At 45.6% G+C, this 19,465-nt stretch overlaps 1 pseudogene; it reads left to right on the top strand.

Annotated features, from left to right (window-relative positions):
- Positions 1–8,473, top strand: part of LOC118580290 — a 110,885-nt pseudogene extending 102,412 nt beyond the window's left edge.
- Positions 8,474–19,465: the final 10,992 nt, after the last annotated feature.

Genomic DNA, 19,465 nt, shown 5'->3' on the forward strand with positions numbered 1-19,465 from the left:
ACCCATCATACACAGTAACCTTCTCCAGTTCCCCAGGGCCCAGTCTGGGACAGTCAGGTCCTAGATAGCCTCAGAAGTGATGCAAGAGTCTGCTCTGGACACATCTCCATGACTCTTTGTCAACTGAGTCTCATTGAGTCTTCTGAGCTTTACCTTGTTGGAAGCACAGGAGGAAAAGGATGTGAACTGCCAGACCTAGGTTTCTGTTGCTGTGATGAAGACTATGGCTTAAAACAACTTGGCGAAGAAAGGGTTTATTTGGCTTACAGTTTATATAGTACAGCATCAGGGGAAGCCAAGGCAGAGACCCAAGAGAGGTACTTGGAGGCAAGAATGAAAACAGGCTGTGGATGAATTCTGCTTACTTACTGGTTTGTTTTTTTATAGCACGGAGGACCACCTGCTCAGGGGAGGTACCACCCACAGTGGGCTGGGTCCTCTCATATCAATCATTTATTATGAAAATGTCTTAGAGACTTACTTACAGAGGAAGCTGATGGAGGCCTTTTTCTATTGAAGTTCTCTGTTCCCAGAGGACTCTGGCTTGAGTCTAGTTGAAAAAACAAACAAACAAACAAACCCAACCAACAGGCTACCCTATCCCACCCTCAGGGAGCCTGTCTTAGTTATTTTTCTATTACTGTGATAAAACACTATCACCAAAAGCAACTTGGGGAGGAAAGGATTCATTTCCACTTATATGTCCATATCACAGCGCTTCATGAGTGGAAATCAGGGCAGGAACTCAAGGTAGGAACCTGAAGGCAGGAACTGATGCAGAGGCCATGGAAGAGTGCCGCTTATGCTCCTCAGGGTTCACTCATCCTGCTTTCTTACAGCATTCAAGCCCATAGCCCATAAGTGGCACCAACCACAGTGAGCTGGGCCCTCCCACACCAATCATCAGTTTAAAAAATGCATCACAGGCTTACCTAGTGGGGGGCATTTCTCAGTTAAGGCCCCCCTTCTAAAGTGAGTCTAGTTTGTGTCAAGTTGACATAAAATTAGCCAATACAGAGGTCATCCCACAGATCTAGAATCTGAGACATTATCGTTTAATGGGACAACTTCGTTTAAAGATTTGTTTGCTTTTATGTGTGTGTGTGTGTGTGTGTGTGTGTGTGTGTACACATAAGCACACACATGTATGCTGTGTGACTAATGCTCACAGAGGCCAGAAGAGAGCATTGGAACCCCTGGAGCTGGAATTATAGGTGGTTGTTAGCCATCCTACCTGGGTGCTGGGACCCAAACTCAGGTCTCTGCAAGCAGTGCTCTCTCATAACTGCTAAGCCATCTCTCCAGTTCATGGTTCAACTTGTTAACCATCAGCCCTAGGAAAAAGGCAGACAAACTGCTCTCCACTCAAATACTCGTGGAGGAGGGGCATCATCAAAGGCAGTGTGTGTGTATGTGTGTGTGTGTGTGTGTGTGTGTGTGTGTGTGTGTGTGTGTGTGTTTAAACCTTTTTATTGGAACCAATGAAATGTAGAAGTGCATTTCTATTTTTTGACACAAGGCAATATTTGGGTTGAACTGGCTGCCATCAGGTGAGAATAAAATGTTTGCGTTAGGTATTTGGTTTCATAGTTAGGTTTTTCCCCCTCTCCTTCCCCCCCCCCCAATCCCATTTTAGATCTACATATGGAAGTACTTAGGGGCAGAATGACACACAATGTCAGGAATTTTTTTAAGTACTGTGGTGGTGGGTCAACAGAAATGGACACATACATTGCAAAATGCTGGTAATGGTTAAACCTGGAAGGTGGGTTCATTTCTGCTTCTTGTGATTTTTCTGAATGTTTGGAAAGCTTTCATTATAAACAGCCTTTCCACAGAAGGGCTGCAGTGTGGTGGCAGGGGTTTCAGGGTCATGATAAAGTGACTCACAGAGCAGAGTGCAAAGTTAAATCTGTGAGCCTAGTGTGATGGTTGTGACAGTGTGCTCCAGGAATTCACACAGCACTGGTTCTGGAGCCCTAGCTGGGTGACCTCAGACTCTACCTTTCTGAAACCCTTGGTCTGAGGGGGCTGGTGGGAGATAATACACCATCATGTGTGAAAAGTAACCAGCAAAACAGGTGCCCAGAAAAAGGTTTCAAAGGAAGTTACCAGAATAATAAACTCCAGACCCAGAGGCATCAGAGATATTGGTTGCCAGCCCACACATCTGAGATTGAGTTTAGAAAACAGAAATCCTGGGCTGGAGGTGAAACTTGAGGGTGAAGCACTGGCCTAGCATGTAGAAACCTTGGATTCCATCCATGTCCCTGAAAGAAAAACTCAGAGGAGGAAGAATTAGAGAACAGCTCTGTCCTGTGACTTAAACAGCTTCCTGCCGGCTGCCAGGTAGAGAGGTCACTTGGACACCAAGCAGGGAGTCAAAAAGCTAGGACCCTGGGGTGGTCAGGGATGAGGATAAGGAAGTGTGTGTGTGGGGGGGGGGGACAGAACGAAGACTCCTGGTTCCTGCCTCCTGTGCATATGCAGCTCTGAGGAGCACATGTTGCTAGACAAGTCTAAGTATGTAGTGTGTGTTAAGCCTCTCTTCTCCAGTCCTCCCAATGTTCTTGTCTCATGGACCTCAGATTCTCCAGGCTGGAGAGTGAAATCATTTTTGATTTCCAAGGGAAGCTGGAGCCCTGGATTCATTTTTCCCTAGAGAAAGCAAGCTTGCTGGAAATGAGAGAAGGTAACCGGAGAGGCAGAGGGCAGAGGGGGACTTGCAGGGGTCATTTAGTCCATCCTCCGGCCTCCAGGCTGGACTGAAACTAACCCGTTCCAGATGGCCACTGTTCCCCATGCACTGAGGACTGCTGGGAACCCACCCCCACCCCCCACCCCCGCCAAACCTGGTTCAGCAGCAGTTCTGGGGGGGGTGAGGCTCACAGTGTGAAGGCTGTCTCACCCACCACAGGCTTGCTGCAGGTCTGCTTGCTGTTTGGGCTTAAATCATCACAAGACAGAAAAAACATGTCTGGGGTATAAGAATAATACACCCTCTGCTCTTTAAAGAGGCTTGGAAACATTTCCGGGGCTCCACGGGCAAAGTTTCTGCTAGGCAAGTGTGAGGGCCAGAGTTTGAATCCTCAGAATCCACATAAAAGCTGGGCAGGTGTGACACCCCCTGTTACCCCTGTACTGGGGAAGGACAGACAGGATATTCCCTAGGCAAGCTGCATAGATACACTAACCGAAATGAGAGCTCTGGGTTGGGCGAGAGACCCTGCTTCAATTAATAAAGTGGAGGGTGATCAAGGAAGGTACCTGGTCATCAACTTAAGGCCTCTAATGCATGTGCACATATACCTGCACACACAGGTATGCCCATACACATGCAAACACACATGCACACCACACACATAAAAATATGTTTCATAATTCACAGAATCCAGAGCCTATTTTAGGAATGGGATGTTGAGACAAAGTCTTGTGTAGCCCATTGTTAGACTCAAATTCACTATGTAGTCCAGACTGGTCATGATCCTTTCAGCTCCACCTCCTGAGTGCTGGGATTACAGGTCTGCATCACTTTGCTTGACTTCAGCCAATTATTCTCCTTTCTTCTCCCTTCCTTAGAGAACACAGTGGGAAGTGTGGGCACAGGAGGGAAATTCCCAGGGGTTCTAGCTCCCCAGTCCTGGAGTTGTCCACTGTGAGCTTCTCACAGGACCTACAGCCCCAGCTATGAGCTCATGTGGGTGCCTTCATTCAGTCAGCATCATGTTCCTAGGTCTTCAAGCAGATTGGAGCATGTGTCAATATTCATTCCCATTTACAACTGAATAACAATTGGTATTCTCACAAAGGGTAATAAAGGAATGTTCCAGAAAAAAGTACTTCACTGAGTAAGAAGAACCAGACTATACAAATGCCAATAAATGGCCTTGGGTCTCAGCTTTCCCCTCTGTAAGTCAGTGATCACAGTAACCCAGTTCATCTGTAGGATGCTTGGGAGGGAACAGGAGATGGGGTTAAGCAATAACAAACACATTTTCAAATCTAACTCTTCAAAATTAACAACTATCAGCAAATGTGTCATGTGTGCATTGCTTCTTCCAACTCTTTCAGGTCCTTGGAGGTGTCCACTGGCTGTGCTGGTATCATCCACCTCAACAGTAACTACTGACTAAGTATCTCCTGTATAGACAGCTATTTGAATAAGTGAGTGAGTCAGGTGATGAAGGTAAGGATGGAGTGATGAAGGGGAACCACCATTTGTTGTTGGTTGTCCTCCCTCTCCCTGCTGTGCATAACTAGCTGCAGCCTTGCAGAGAGCCCAAATGGACACCTTGTTTTATGTGTGTATATGTGTACGTGTATGCGTGTGTAGTAGTATATGTGTACTTGTGTGTGTGTGTGTGTGCCTGTGCACACATGGAGACCAGAGGCAGATGTCATGTGTCTTGTTCTATCACTCTGCATCTGACTCCCTTGAGTCAGGGTCTCTCTCTAAGCTAGTGGCCAGCTAGCTTCTGATGTTCTCTCATCTCCACTTTCCATAGTACTGGGGTTACAAGAGCACATAGGGCCACTCTTGGCTTTTTATGTGAGTCCTAGGGATTTGAACTCAGGTCCTCATGCTTGTAGAGTGGACACTTTTGTCTGCTGAGCCATCTTTCCAATCCCAAAGGGAAATTATTGGAAACAGTGATGACACAGGGAGCACAGACTTTCCAGAGAACAAGGGGGCTTCAGAGACAGTCTGCCCTGCGCCAAGTCTTCTGCAGTTGTTCAGGCCTCAAAGAGGATCAAACTGTGAGTCCTATAGGCAGGGCTCTGGTGCCTTGTCTGAAAATAGTGAAAGCTGATGAGCATACACAAAGCCACGAGGGTCCATCCCCAGCACTGAGTAACCAGAACACATAATCCCAGTAGGAGAAGCAGGTTCAATGTCATCCTCATTACAAGGTGAGTTCAAGGCCAGTCTGAACCACATGAGACCCTGTCTTAAAATGGTGGTGGTGATGATGGTGGTGGTGGTGGTAGTGGTGCTGGTGGTAGTGGTAACTCTGAACCTCCCTTAGGCTGACTAGGCATCAAGAAGCAAAGGAAGAACAGCTCAGCCCTCTGTCAACTAAAAAGTCATTGTCCCAGGCCTTGAGGGATGAATCAAGCTAAGGAGAAGTCATTCCAATGATCCAGATACTTGTGAGTGAACTGATCTTTTTCCAACATGAGGCAACCTTCTTGATGTTGGCATCTTTGGGAAGTTAGTGGTAAACCTTGCATAAGACATTTCTTATGTTGCCCAGGAATGTCTGTAATCACATAGATGGCCACCCCTGGGAAGGACCTGGAAGAGTTGGTGTTGAAGGGAACCGCATCAATGGGAATTAAGAAAGAGGGTTTTAGAATTCAAAGGAGAGACATCTCAAAGTCCAAGAATGAAGAAAGGTCTTTTAGGATACCAGATGAAGGGATTATTAGATTACTTCCAAAGGCCAAATCTAACCATATAAGCCTTTATAAAATTGTGCAGGACAAATGACCTGTAGATGAGTCAATTCTTGATTAATTATCCTAAGATTTTGCACATAGCAAAAACTATAACCCACATGTTATTTTCTTCAGTGCTTATTTGGACAATTTGTATGTAGTTTTTCCTTTTGCTCACTACTCACTAAACACTCCCAGAATCTATTTTCAGTGGCCTCTTCCTGTTCTAATTATGCTCTGTGAGCAGGGTGCTTCTGGGTTTTATTACAAGCTGGGGTGTGGTAGTTCTGAGCTCACTGTAACTTACACATGTGGCCTGATGTCCAGGATGAAGAGCCTTGACTCCTTAGTCCCATCCCAGTTTAGGGTGTGGTTTTGGCAAAGCTCATTATTGTCCGAGTCTCAGTTTGCAAGCCTGCCAAAATGAGGACGGCAATTCCAGCCTTCTTTTGGCACCTCAGGAGTTTTGGAAAAACACTATTTCATCTTTATGGAAGTGAGTATGGTGTTCAGATTATGCGGGATGCTCTTTGGGATATGCTTTATTTCCTGTGCCAGACCACTCATCCAAGCACAATTCCTATTTGTGTGTGGATGGATGCTTGTGCAGTGTGTATGTATGTATGTGTGCATGTAGGTGCTAGGGTGTGTATGCATGAGCATGTGAAAGCAAGAGGTCAACATCAGGTTCTTCCTCAGTCACACTCTACCTTATTTGTTTTATTTTATGTGTTGGTTGCATGTATGTCTATACAGTACATTTATATAGTGTCCTCAGAGGCCAGAAGAGGATGTCAGATTCCTTGGGAACAGAGTTACAGATGGTTGTCAAATGCCATATGGGTGCTAGGAATTGAACCTGGGTCCTCAGGAAGAGCAGTCAGTGCTCCTAACCACTGAGCCATCTCCCTGGCCTTTTTTTTTTTAATGGGGTTTCTCAGTGAGTAAACCAAGTGGACTATGCTGGCTGGCCAGTGAGCTCCAGGGATCCTTTTCTCTCTGCCTCCCCAGCATTTGGGTTACAGATATGTCCCACCCCATTCAGATTTTGTATGTGGATACCAGGGATCTGAACTCAGGTCCTCATACTTGTATGGCAAACACTTCACCAACTGAGTCATCTTCTCTAGCCTCCTATTGCATTTTGATAGCTTTATTGTTACCAAACCTTTAGAATCTTTTCACAATGGAAATTCAATGGTGTGTATCTTTATAAACTTCTATGAATCCTGTTTTATTCAGGGTGACTTTATAATTCAACTCCTAAACATATCCTACTAGACTTCAGCATTATGTTTTGGATCCTAAGTGTCCTTAAAGTGCTATGGAATAATCATTCTGTACACTGTGAATATGTATTACTCTCATTGGTTAATAAAGAATTGAATGGCCAGTAACCAGTCAGGAAGTATAGGCAGGACAACCAAAGCAACCAAATTAAGGATGCTGGGATGAAGAAGGATGGAGTCAGAGGAGTTGCCAGCAGATGCAGGGAGAAGCCAGATGAGCATGCCATACTGAGAAAAGCTACTAAGCCACATGACAAAGCATAGATAAGAAATATGGGTTAGTTTAAATGTAAGAGTTAGCCAGTAACAAGCCTGAGCTATTGGCAGATCATTTATAATTAATAATAAGACTCTTTTGTGGTTATTTAGGAAGCAGCTGCTGGGATAGGAAGATTCCACCTACACTAAAGGTCCCTGTGTTGAAGGCTCAGTCACTAGTCTGTTCCTACAAAGTGGTAGAACCTTTAAAAGGAGAGGCCAGCAGGTGAAAGTTGGGTCATTGGGAGTGTAAGTAACCCTTGAAGGGACCCCCACACACTCCCACCCTCCATGAGGTGAGAAACTTTGATCTGCTACATGGTCCCTATTCAGATGTTTTACCTCCCCACAGGACAAAAGCGACAGAGCCAACCAACCATCATGTGTGGCCAGAAACTTAAGAAACCATGAGCCAAGATACATATCCTGCCTCTCCTCCCACAATTTTTATATATTTTCTGCTGTGAGACAGGATCTCATTATGTATCCCAGGCACTCACTCTCACATTCCTCTTGACTCAGGCCCAGGCTGCCTAAGCTGGCGTGGTGGTTTGAGTGAGTATGGCCCCCAGGGACTCAGGTGTTTGAGTGCTTGGCCATAGGGAGTGGCACTATTAGGAGGTGTGGCCTTGTTGGAGGAGGTGTGGCCTTGTTGGAGGAGGTGTGGCCTTGTTGGAGGAGGTGTGGCCTTGTTGGAGGAGGTGTGGCCTTGTTAGAGGAGGTGTGGCCTTGTTAGAGGAGGTGTGGCCTTGTTGGAGGAGGTGTGGCCCTGTGGGGTGGGCTTTGGGGTCTCATATGCTCAAGCTAGGCCCAGTGACTCAGCTGCTGCCTGCAGATCCAGATGTAGAACTCTCAGCTTCTTCTCTAGCACCATGTCTGCCTGCGTGCTGCCATGATGATAATGAATTAGACCTCTGAACTGTAAGCCAGCCCCAATGAAATAATTTCTTTTATAAGAGTTGCTGTGGCTCTTTGCCATCTTTCCTTCAGCCAGCCGGCAGCTTTCACTGTGAAGGTTGAGCTGTGCAGTTTCAGCAGCTACAAGATTTACCCCGGACACCGATGGCGCTATGCTAGGACCAACGGGAAGGTTTTCCAGTTTCTTAATGCAAAATTCGAGTCCACATTCCTTTCCAAAAGGAATCCTCTGCAGATAAACCGGACTGTCCTCTAGAGAAAAAAAAAAACACAAAAAGGGACAGTGAGAAGAAATTGAAAAGAAAAGAACCCGCCATGCAGTCAAATTCCAGCGAGCTATCACTGGTGCATCTCTTGCTGATATAATGGCCAAGAGGAATCAGAAACCAGAAGTTAGGAAAGCTCAGAGAGAACAGGTATCAGGGCTGCCAAGGAAGCAAAAAAACAGCTAAGCAGCATCCATGAAGACAGCAATGGCTGCTGCCAAGGCCCCCACCAAAGCAGCACCTAAACAAAAGATTGTGAAGTCTGTGAAGGTCTCTGCTCCCTGAGTTGGTGGAAAACGCTAAGTTGGTAGATCAGAGTTTTGAATAAAGATCAATCTCTAACTCTTAAAAAAAAAAAAAAAAAAAGAGTTTCTGTGGTCATGGTGTCTCTTTACAGCGAAAGAAACCCTAACTAAGACACTGGGGTTGCAAGCATGTACCACCATATCCAGATAGTTGTGGTTGATATATTGTACACCCCAATAAACTTATCTGGGGGTCAGAGAACAGAGCCACTATATAAAACATAGGGGTTAGGCAGTGGTAGCACATGCCTTTAATCCTAGCATTCAGGAGGCAGAGATCCGTCTGGATCTCTATGAGTTCAAGGCCACACTGAGAACAAAGCCTCCGTGGTGGCACACGCCTTTAATCCCAGCATTTGAGATCTCATGTCTCACTTGGGAAGGACACACACCTTTAATCCCAGGAAGTGATGACAAGAAGCAGAAAGGTATGTAAGGTGTAAGGACCAGGAACTAGAGGCTTTTAGGCTTTTAGGCTTTTAGGCTTTTAGGCTTTTAGCAGCAGTTCAGCTGAGATCCACTCGGGTGAGGACTCAGGCTTCCAGTTTGAGGAAACAGGATGGTCTGGGAAATTGGTGAGGTGAGGTTAGCTGTGGCTTGTTCTGCTTCTCTGATCCTTCAGCGTTCACCCCAATACCTGGCTCGGGTTTGATTTTATTAATAAGACTTTTAAGATTCGTGCTACAGATAGTTAAATTTCCTTCTGCTTAAGTTGTTTGTCACAGAGATGGACAAGCCAACACAAATAGGGGAGAGGTGCCCAGAGGTGCAGGGTGAGTGCTTCTGGAAAGATCTCCACCATGACACTCATGAAAGTCAGTTGCCGTTCACGTGCCTGATGTACTGCAAGCGAAGAGAAGCTGAGCCTTGCTGCCTTTTCTGTAGCGGAAGACTGAGGCCCTCGCTCGCACATCTGAAACCAGCCATGCTCCTTGGGCTTAAGTTTGTTCTTCTCACTACAATTTCTCCAGTCAAATCCTGCCTCTTCCTTTACAAGCCCCAGGACAACAGAGTCCAGAGGTGGGGGCAGCCTCTGCCCCACGGGCAGTTCCTCCTAGGCCCTGTGTAGACTCCACCCCGACCTGGTTGGTGCCAAGCCTTCTTCTCTTGTAGCCTTGTGGGTATTGGGAAGAAATAGCAGGCAGCTTGTTTGGATTTCTCAGTGCAAACAGCATGCAGAAGGTTTGGAAAGCTCTCTGGCATGACCACTCTGAGTCTTTGTGAGCAATGACAGCATCCTCATTAATTGGAGGGTGGCACATTTTAACAGCTGTCCCAGGCCAGGAGGTAGAGGTGGTGGACAAAGGACGGAGGTGGCTATGCCCTGTTGCCCTGAAGGAAGGGGCTCCTCCCCATGCTCAGCAACCTGTGGAGACAAATGCATCAGAAGGGCCACCCCACTCTAGGGAAGCTAAGGGATGAGAAGGGAGCAGCTGGAGGCATGGAGAGCCTTCAGTCCTGCTACAAAGTGAGCACTGGCTGCAGGAGGATTAACTGCCCCGGGTTGTTCCCCACTGTAATCGGGCTCAGCTGGCCTTTGGTCTTGGGCTCCGGGTGGCACTGCTAAATGCTTGATTATCATGTAGTTTATTCACTCACCCTGGAGCAGGGATAAGAACGCAACTTGCAGGCCTGCAAGGTGGCTTAGCAGGAAAAGGTGCCTGCTGCCAAGCCCAGCAGCCTGAGTTTGACCTCTGAACGGAGAGAACTGACTCCTGCAAGATGTCCTGACTTCCACACATACACACATATGTCATGACATACCTGTGCATGCACACACACACACACACACACACACACACACACACACACACACACTAAACAAAAATGTCTTTTAAAAAGTATATCCCTTGCATGCCTGATGTGGTTGTGCATGCCTTTTTGCCTCAGCACTTGGGAGGCAGAGGCAAGCAAAGAAAGCTCTGTGAGTTCAAGGCCAGCCTGGTCTATCCAGTGAACTTCAGACCAGCCAGGGATACATAGTAAGACCCTGACTCAAAAAAATAAAACAATTTAAAAGAGGATACTTCTTCTTTGCATTGTTGGGACAATCAATGACACTAAAAGTATGCAGATACATGGCAGTTCATTGCATTAGGACACTAGGAATCAACAAGCAAATGTCCCCTGCATAGAATGATAGGACTTATGCTTGGCACTGGGTCTGACCTCCAGAGGGAGAGGACACATGAGGCACCCCTGAGGAACTTGCAATGGTTGTAGGGAGATAGTGGAAGGCAGTGGCAGGTGTGGGTTGAGATACCAGCATGGCAGGCAGGAGTATTCATCTCAGAACGAAGTAATTAAGTGATACAGAAAACACATGCTTGGAAGGGAGGGCTTCTCACGGTGACCAGAAATGGATTCCCTTCTCCTGCTTGCTACATAGGACTTGAGATGGTCATGTGGTGACTGCCAAGAACACACATGGTGGACTCTTGTGGAGCCCAGCTGTGGACCTCTTAACACTCACATGCATCTTTGGGGTAGTTGAGACCAGAATGGATTGTATCTCTGATCAGACTTCCGGACACTCCCTGTGTCTCACTTGGGGATGCCTGCAGCTCACGCAGGAGTATGAGGGGCTCATGGTCTTGCAGGGGAAGTGGGGGCCTCAGGCTGTGTGGAAGCCTGCCGTCCTCTGTGCCCTGAATCTGCTCTCCAGCTCTCAGGAGACACAGAGAGGCTAGGACAAGGTTGGGATGACCAAGTCTACTACCATTGACTTTGATGGCAACTGGACCAGGCAACTGGGTTGCTACTGCATTGTGGTTTGAATAGGAACCGTTCCTTTGGCACATGTGTTAAAGTCTAGGTCACCACCTGGTGGTACTATTTTGGAAGATTCTGGAAAACTATGGGGGCTGGGGGTGGAACTGCCTGGAGGAAGTAGACCCTGGGCATAGGGGCAGGCCCTCGGTAGGATCTCTGCTCTAGTCATTTCTGCCTCTTTCTATTCTTTGTCTACTGCATGATGAAGATCCTCCTCTGTCACGTGTCCCCACCAACATGATGCTCTTCCTGTATACAGTGTGCTGAGCAGCCTCAGACCTCTAAGACTTTAAATTACTAAACTTCAGTTAAATTTAGTAACCTGTCACTGCACTGGAGAGAGGATTCAACAGCTAAAAACACTTGTTGCTCTTGCAGATGACCCAGGTTTGGCCCCCAGAAATGCAAATGGCAGTCCACAACCACCTGTAACTCCAGTTCCAAGGGATCTGGCACCCACTTTTGTCCTCCAAGGACACCAGGCATGCAGGTAGTGCTCATATATACCTGCTGGCAAAACATTCATACACATAGAAAGTAAAAATAATAAGTAATTTCTCCCCTCAGGTCATTTCTGTCAGGTGTGTGGTCACAGAAGATTCTAACAGTGAATGATAAAACATGCACCCAGGTTTCTGGGTTGGGATCCAAAACAAACCTTCGTGGAGACTTGTCGTTTCTTGATGACATCCATAAGCAGGCTGTGGGGCTTTGTGCACTTAGAATGCCGGTGGGGCCTGGGGTACCAGGTCTGCCAGATGATCACCCCTGGAGAAAATGCTTTGCAGAGAGAAACCTGTGTGGAAGGGAGCACTGTGTCTTCCCACGCATGAGTGGGGGAAGGGAGCGTGAGGGAGAAAGGGACAAGCACAAACACCCAGCCCAGCCTCCCAGAGTTTGTTTTCTTCCCCAGCCCTTTATCTTGTGTCAAATACATCCCCTGGGAAAAGAACACATTTCTCAGGGCAGTCCTAGGGGAACACTATTCCTTCTCCCTGTGACTTACACTGAGGCTGTTGGGGGATGCCTGCTTCTCACCCAGGAGTATGAGGGAAGTGGGGCCCCAGGCTGTGTGGGAGCCTGCCCTCCTCAGTGCCCTGAGTCTGCTCTCCAGCTCTCAGGAGCCCAAACAGGAGTATTTTGGTGAACTCATTACAATTTAAAGGGCCTTGTAATGAATTTTAAGTGCTGGGTTCAAGTCATAGCACCACTACTAAACCACTGCGATATCTCAGTCTTCCATGGCTACAGGGCGAGGGGTTCTGCCTACCTCATGGGGTTATCAAGACAATCCAGTGAGCAGGGAGAGAAAATGTGGCATTGGCTTTACAATACACATGGCTATAGATCATTATCACAGACGATGTAAAGGAAAGACCCAGGGCTAGAGTCAGATACTGAACTGCAGCCTTCTCACAGCATGACAGTGGCCTGTCACTCTGACCTACCTCCAAAGCAAGGCTGACCCCATTTGTCCCATTTCATGTGCTAAGAATCAGTGAGGTCATGATGAAGAGGCTTTGTGTGGTGACCTGGGGGATAAAGTGATGCGTTAGTGTTGTTTCAAATTCTTCCCTGGGTTGGTCTTGTTCGGGGACAAATGAGAACTTGTGAAGAAGGACCCACTGTGTGTGGCCATCTCAGCGGCCTGGCATCCTCAGACTACTCTCACTTGGAGAGGCATTCTGCTTGACACTGCCCCATCAACGGTGCCCACTCTTGCTTTGAATATAGCTGGGCTGTGGAAGTGAACATTTACTTCCCAGCTTGTGAAAATGGAAACCCTCAGCAGCAGGAGAGAACCAACTGGCTGATTGGTAGCAGAGTCTTAAACTAGTCACCAAATACTTGTCTTTCCTTCGGTCTTAACGGGTAGAGCCCTATTTGAAGACAGGGGTGACAAAGTGCTCAAACAAAAGGAATGCCCTTGTCTATTTCTAGCAGCAAATATGGTGGGCCTTGTGGCCTCTTGGACCAGAGAGACATGAGTAGAAGTCCCAGTGGAATTTAAGGAGTATCCCCATGCCCTTTGCTTCTCTGCCTCACTTTGCTATGTCTGGGTGGAGAATGGTGCAGGTGCCACAACCACAAGGTTGTAAGGGTGATCTAGTAAGGGAGGTGACGCCAACTAGACTAACAAGGAGCCTGGTGTATCAGTGATGTCACAGAATTGCCACCCTGGCCTTAAACTACCTCCCTCAAACTCTCATATAAGAAAACAACAAAAACAACAATCTATTGAAGCTGGCTTCTTTTCTCATGGTCTGTTTCAAGAGAATGCAAGCACTAGCTGGATCCTAGAACATCATATTTATTGATAGGAATGCTGAGGTCTAAGGAATAGTATTGGGTGAACAAAGAAATGAGGAAGCAAGTGCTTTAGGCCTCTCGCTTGCTAGGCAACAGCTCCGCCACTGAGCGATGTCCCCAGGCTTTTATTCTATCTGAAAAATTCATTTACAATTACATTTATTTATTTAGTGTGGGGGTGCAGGCTTAGGGGGTATGTTTATTGTGTGGGCTCATTGAAGAGGTCAAAAGAGAACTTGTGGGAATTGTCTTTCCATCTACCAAAGTGGGTGGTGGCAGGAATTGAATTCGGGTGTCAGACTTCACAGCAAGAGCCTTTACCCACTGAGCCATCTTGCTGGCCCCTCCTTTCTCTATTTTTTATTTTGAGGCAAAGCCTCTCGCTGATTTGGCCATGTAGACCTTGAATTTTTGATCCTCCTGCCTCAGTCTCTTGAATAGCAGCTATGGTAAGCATGTCTCCTCAACCCAGCTCCCCCCAACCCCAGCTGAGGACCGAACCCAGGGCCTTTGCACTTGCTAGGCAAGCGCTCTACCACTGAGCTAAATCCCCAACCCCCCCAACCCAGCTTTGCTTTGGTTTTTTGTTTTTGTTTTGTTGTTGTTGTTTAGTTAGTTAGTTAGTTAGTTAGTTAGTTAGTTAGTTAGTTAGTTTGGAGTCAGTTGTATCTTCTTCAACCAAAAGGACAACGCTCTTAGGATTATTTCTGGGTGGGAAGGGAGCACGGCACCCCGGCCGCCATTTTCCAGCTCAAAACAACAACACTGAAAGACTCATTCTCAAGATGAGTAAGTGTACCTGAAGAGAGAGGCCCGGTGCTCTGAAGGCCCTCCAGTCCCTACTTGAGAGAGGAAGAGAGCAGGGACCAGCAGAGGCAAGCAAGATGCCACCCTCAATGTGGAATGCCTCTGCCAGACACACTACCTTTCCCAGGAAAGCCACACCCATATCATACCAGCAGGCCATACATCTCTTATCTCTCAAAGCTCTGTGGGATGGAAGCTGTATATTTTATATAGCCCCCAGCATACCTGTACAGCCTGTGGATTCCTAGACCTCTACATGGGCTGAGGAAGTCAAACCTCATTTTGGAAACACTTGGAAGACTGGCAAAGTTTTCATTCCTCAAACAAGTATCTGTACCTGGCTAGAAACTGGCATAGAGCCCTTACAGCCTGATCCACATGGGGATCCTGGGCTGAGTAAGGCACCATTTATGTGACATGACTCACTGTGATGTTAATCTCTGAGTAAGCCCACTCCATGAATTGACAGAGCTGAGTGCAGTGGTGATATCACGGAACAAGGCCTACCTCTGCAGATAAAAAGGACTGAAGAGCTCATGTGATTACCAGCGAATCTGCAGCCCTCCAGTCCTCTTCAGAATGCTTGGAGATTAAGCAAGAGTACTCTTTCAGCTATTGAAACAAAGTGTCTAAGGAAACATGCTGACGTTTGCCCTGCTTTTCTTCCACTCAAATCTGTGTATCTAGACTGTCTTGATGTCCTCCACTGCACAGAGCAGCCCCTCAGTTCTGTCTTGTGCTGGTCTCTCACTGATGAGTCTTACCTGCATCTTTCAGTTCCAGATGGTACTGTTTAAATACAAGGAATCCTAAAAAAAAAAAATCAATCCTGTTGGTGCTAAATAATCAGTTACTTCAAGTGAAGTCTCCCTTGTGCTTCTAGAAAGATGAAGTATGTTTCTTTATCTCACTGAGAAAGTACAATAAAATCCCTGATCACTGTATGTAAGACAAATGTTTGAAGATTCTGAAAGGTAAAGACTGATGAGTTTGAAAGATGATGATGATGGTGGTGGTGACTATGGTGATGATAATGATGGAGACAATGATGATGGTAATAATGACAATGGTAATGATAATGATGACAATGATCACAATAATGATAATGCAAGGATGGCTACAATGATGATGACAATGGTCATGATGATGAGAACAATGACAGTGATGATGATGGTGATGATGATGTTGAGAGGACGGTGATGAGGATGACAATGGTCTCGATGAAGACAGTGGCCATGATAACTAATTTGACTTGTGTTCCAAACTTAGAAATATGACTAGGCTACCCAAATGATAATAAAAGAATATTATAGACAACTCTACACACATAAGTTTGAAAACTGAGATGAAATGGATATGTACTTGAAAAAAATTAATTTATCAAATATTAAATATGAAAGTTATATATATTGCATTAAAATAATTGATTCAGGCTCATAGATTTGAATGCTTGGCCCATAGGGAGTGGCACTATTAGGAGGTGTGGCCTTGTTGGAGTAGATGTGGACTTGTTGGAGGAAGTGTGTCACTGGCGATGGGCTTTGAGGTTTCAAAACCTCAAGCTAGGTCCAGTGACTCTCTCTCTCCCTGTTGCCCACTGTTACAGATATAGAACTTTCAGCTCCTTCAATAGCATGTCTGCCTGTATGCTACCATGCTTCCTGCCATGATGATACTGGATTAAACCTCTGAACCTGTAAGCCAGTCACAATGAAATGTTTTCCTTTATAAGAGTTGCCATGGTCATGGTGTCTCTTCACAACAATAGAAAACCTAAGACATCTACAGATCAACATCCCCACCATAATAGATACACAATTCTTAATGTGATGTTAGCTAAAAGAACACAAGGATATGCTTAAACAATTGTATACCATGACCAACAGGTGTTCATTCTAGGGATGTAATGTCAGTTCAATATTTGAAAATCAGCCAGTCTACCATATTAACAAGAAAAAAATAAAAATCACAGGATCATATCAGCTAATGTATCATAATTATCTGGTAAAATGTAATATTCAGGTTAAAAATCTCAGGCAAAAAATAAGAGAACATAGTTAACTTGATTTAAAAAAAAGTAGCAGCTATAATCCAACACTATTTCACATGTACATTTACTGTATGTGCTGTTAAACATCATTATTGTTTCTATCAACCTTACAGTGTAAAAAATGGATGCTCTTCTCCAAAGAGAACTAGAGAGGGATTAGAGCCATGGCTCAGCAGTCAGGAGCGCTTGCTAGACCCTGATTCAGTTCCCAGAATCCACAGGGTAGATAAAGACCATCTGCAACTCTAGTTCCAAGGAATCCTGTGCCCTCTTCTGGCCTCCATAGGCACATAGACATTCATGTGGCACACAGACATGCATGTGGGACACAGACATGCATGCATGCAGGCACACAGACATACATGCAGGCAAAACACTTATATGCATGAAACTGAAATAAATAAATCTTTTTTAAAATGCTATAATGAAACCCTTTGTGTATAATTAATATATGTGGATAAAATTTTTAAATAAAATACATTAATACATCTAACCTGCATGGCAATCTAACCTCCTCGACCTTAGTTGTGCTCAGTGCTCTTATGCTTGTAGCTGCAGTGTGACAAATTGTCTAACATAAAGTCTAGTTTGTAAAAAAAAAAAAGTGAATAATTTATACAACTTATAGATAGTGTTCTGAAAAGTGAAAAACAGTAGCATGGCTGTGACTCAAACCATCATCGAGGTGACATTCATTAATTTGTAAAGCAGAGACATCAGTTCTTAGGTTATTACAGCCTGGGGTCAGCAGGAAACAAGGTTTACCACTTGGTGACTGTGGATTTAGGCACGAAACTCAGTCTTCCCCAATGCCACTTTCATAGTCTGTAGACTAGGGCCGATTATACCCATCACCAGGATTTATGTCAAATTATGGAAGATTAAAGGCATGATGGACATGAACCATCAAGTTGGGCACTTGGCCTAAAGTGAGCCTTTATAAATACCTACTTTTAAAGGTGGTTGAAGAATACAAGTTGACTCTCTCATGAGATGCTTAAATGAAACCTGCAGGCCATCCAAAGAAGAGTTCACACATGGGCTGAGGTGCATCAATCAACCATTTCCAAATCCGCTGCCAGCCTCCAAAGCCCTGCAAAGAACAAGCCGTACATTGTTGGAGAAGCTTTGTGTGTCTATTACACAACTACTTTGATGTCTTTACACCGTGTCCCTCAGTGATCACTCACTAAATGGAGCTTAGTGTCTCTGCCTTTGTTGGGGCAGAAAGGAATCACACATATTTACAAGATGACACTCAGCATTTGATAAGAAAGAAAAAGAAAATTCTCAACTCAGTAGATGGACTCAATAGATATTAGTTTTGACAGATACGTTTCTGACATATCTCACACAAAATGGCTCAAATATGTGTGCTTTGAAAAGTTTGCCTTTTAAAATAGAGCATTTTATGATTGAAAGGAACAATCACCATTCTTAGCTGAAGTACTATCTCTGATCTTGTATAGAAAACCTCAAAGTCCAGAGGAAATGATTTACAGTCCACAGAACTAACAAAGGAGCTACATCCATAATATGCAATGCAATAAGATGTAGGACAACCCAGTCCACTGTGGGCAGTGCGAATCCTAGGCAGGTGGGCCTGCCCTGTACGAGAAAGCTAACTAAATGTGAGTCTGGAAGAAAACCAGTAAATAGCATTCTTCCACAGTCTCTGCCTTAGTTCCTGCCTTTAGCTCCTGCCCTAGCTTCCCCCATGATGGACTGTTACCTGAGAGTGTAATATGATCTAAACTCTCCCCTGCCCCAATTGCCTTTAGTCATGCTGTTTATCATAGCAACAGAAAACTAACCAGAACATCCCAGCCCCACTGGAACTGCATGGGAAAGCTAAGCAGAGAAGTCGGTACCTCTCCCAGCTCTGAAGAGAGGCAAAGTCACAGAACAAATGCTGTCCCCAAATAGAAGGGTAACTGATGATTCCCAGAATGGACACAAACCTCTGCCAGGAAAGAAAGACTGGAACTGTGGAACAGAAGCCAGGGGCTCACACAGAGGTCCCCAGCCAGAAGAGGAGTACCCCTTCCAGTGTGCTTTAACTCTGGGCTGTGGATCTGGTTCTCACGGTAACATTAGGGGGCAAAAACCCACTGCTCTGATCAGAGGAAGGAAAAAGAACCATTTTGAAATATGTCAGGGCATTCACCTCCTGATGAGGCCTGCCCTGAGGAGAAACTATTTAATCAGAGCCTAAGTGACTTGGAGCAAGGAAAATACTCAACTGTACGCTCCTCTAGACATTTTGTCCCACCTAGGAGGAAAAGAGAACTGAGAATCTCTGCTGAAGCTCCAAGTCTAGGACATGAATTCATCAAAAGAGCAAGACCCAGTTGTGGGACTACAGAGTACACCCATGCCCTCTGCTCCATCACCATACTCAAAGACCGACTTACAACACCCAGCTCCTCACATCTGGATATCGAGAAAAAGCACAAGGCATACTAACAGACACCAAGGTTTGTGGAGACAGAACAATTGCCGGATCAGAGTCAGATGTATTAGCCTGGGAGTTTCGTATGACTTAACTGATATGCCAAGGGTTCCAACAGCTACAGTAGATACCATGTGAGAAGAGATGGAAAGTAAGCAGAGAGAGAATTTCTAAGATGTGGCTGGTAAGGTGGCTCACCACCAAGCCTGACAACCTGACTTTGGTCCCTGGAACCTGCATGGTGGAAAGAGAGAACTCACCCACGTGTTATCCTCTGACTTCCGCCATGGCACACCCTCCACACACAGATAGGGAAATCTAAGAAAGAACCGAAAACATCACAGCAGGATGTCATGGATGAGCTTCTTAGACACGGCTGAGAAAAGAAAGTGAGCTGGGGATAACTCAACACCCCAAAAACAAAGCAGAAAGGACACAAAACAAAACTCACAACATAGGGGTCCTTATAAACACTAAGGGCAGCAGGGGGATAATCTGTGTGCTGCAGGGAGGAAATCTGGTTCAACATGACTCAGGAGCTGGTGTTGGTTCAAATTGCCAGAGTCTGACCCATAGCAGTTTATTTTTGACATATGTAA

This window comes from Onychomys torridus, chromosome 3 (assembly GCF_903995425.1).
Source record: "Onychomys torridus chromosome 3, mOncTor1.1, whole genome shotgun sequence".
Lineage (NCBI taxonomy): Eukaryota > Metazoa > Chordata > Mammalia > Rodentia > Cricetidae > Onychomys > Onychomys torridus.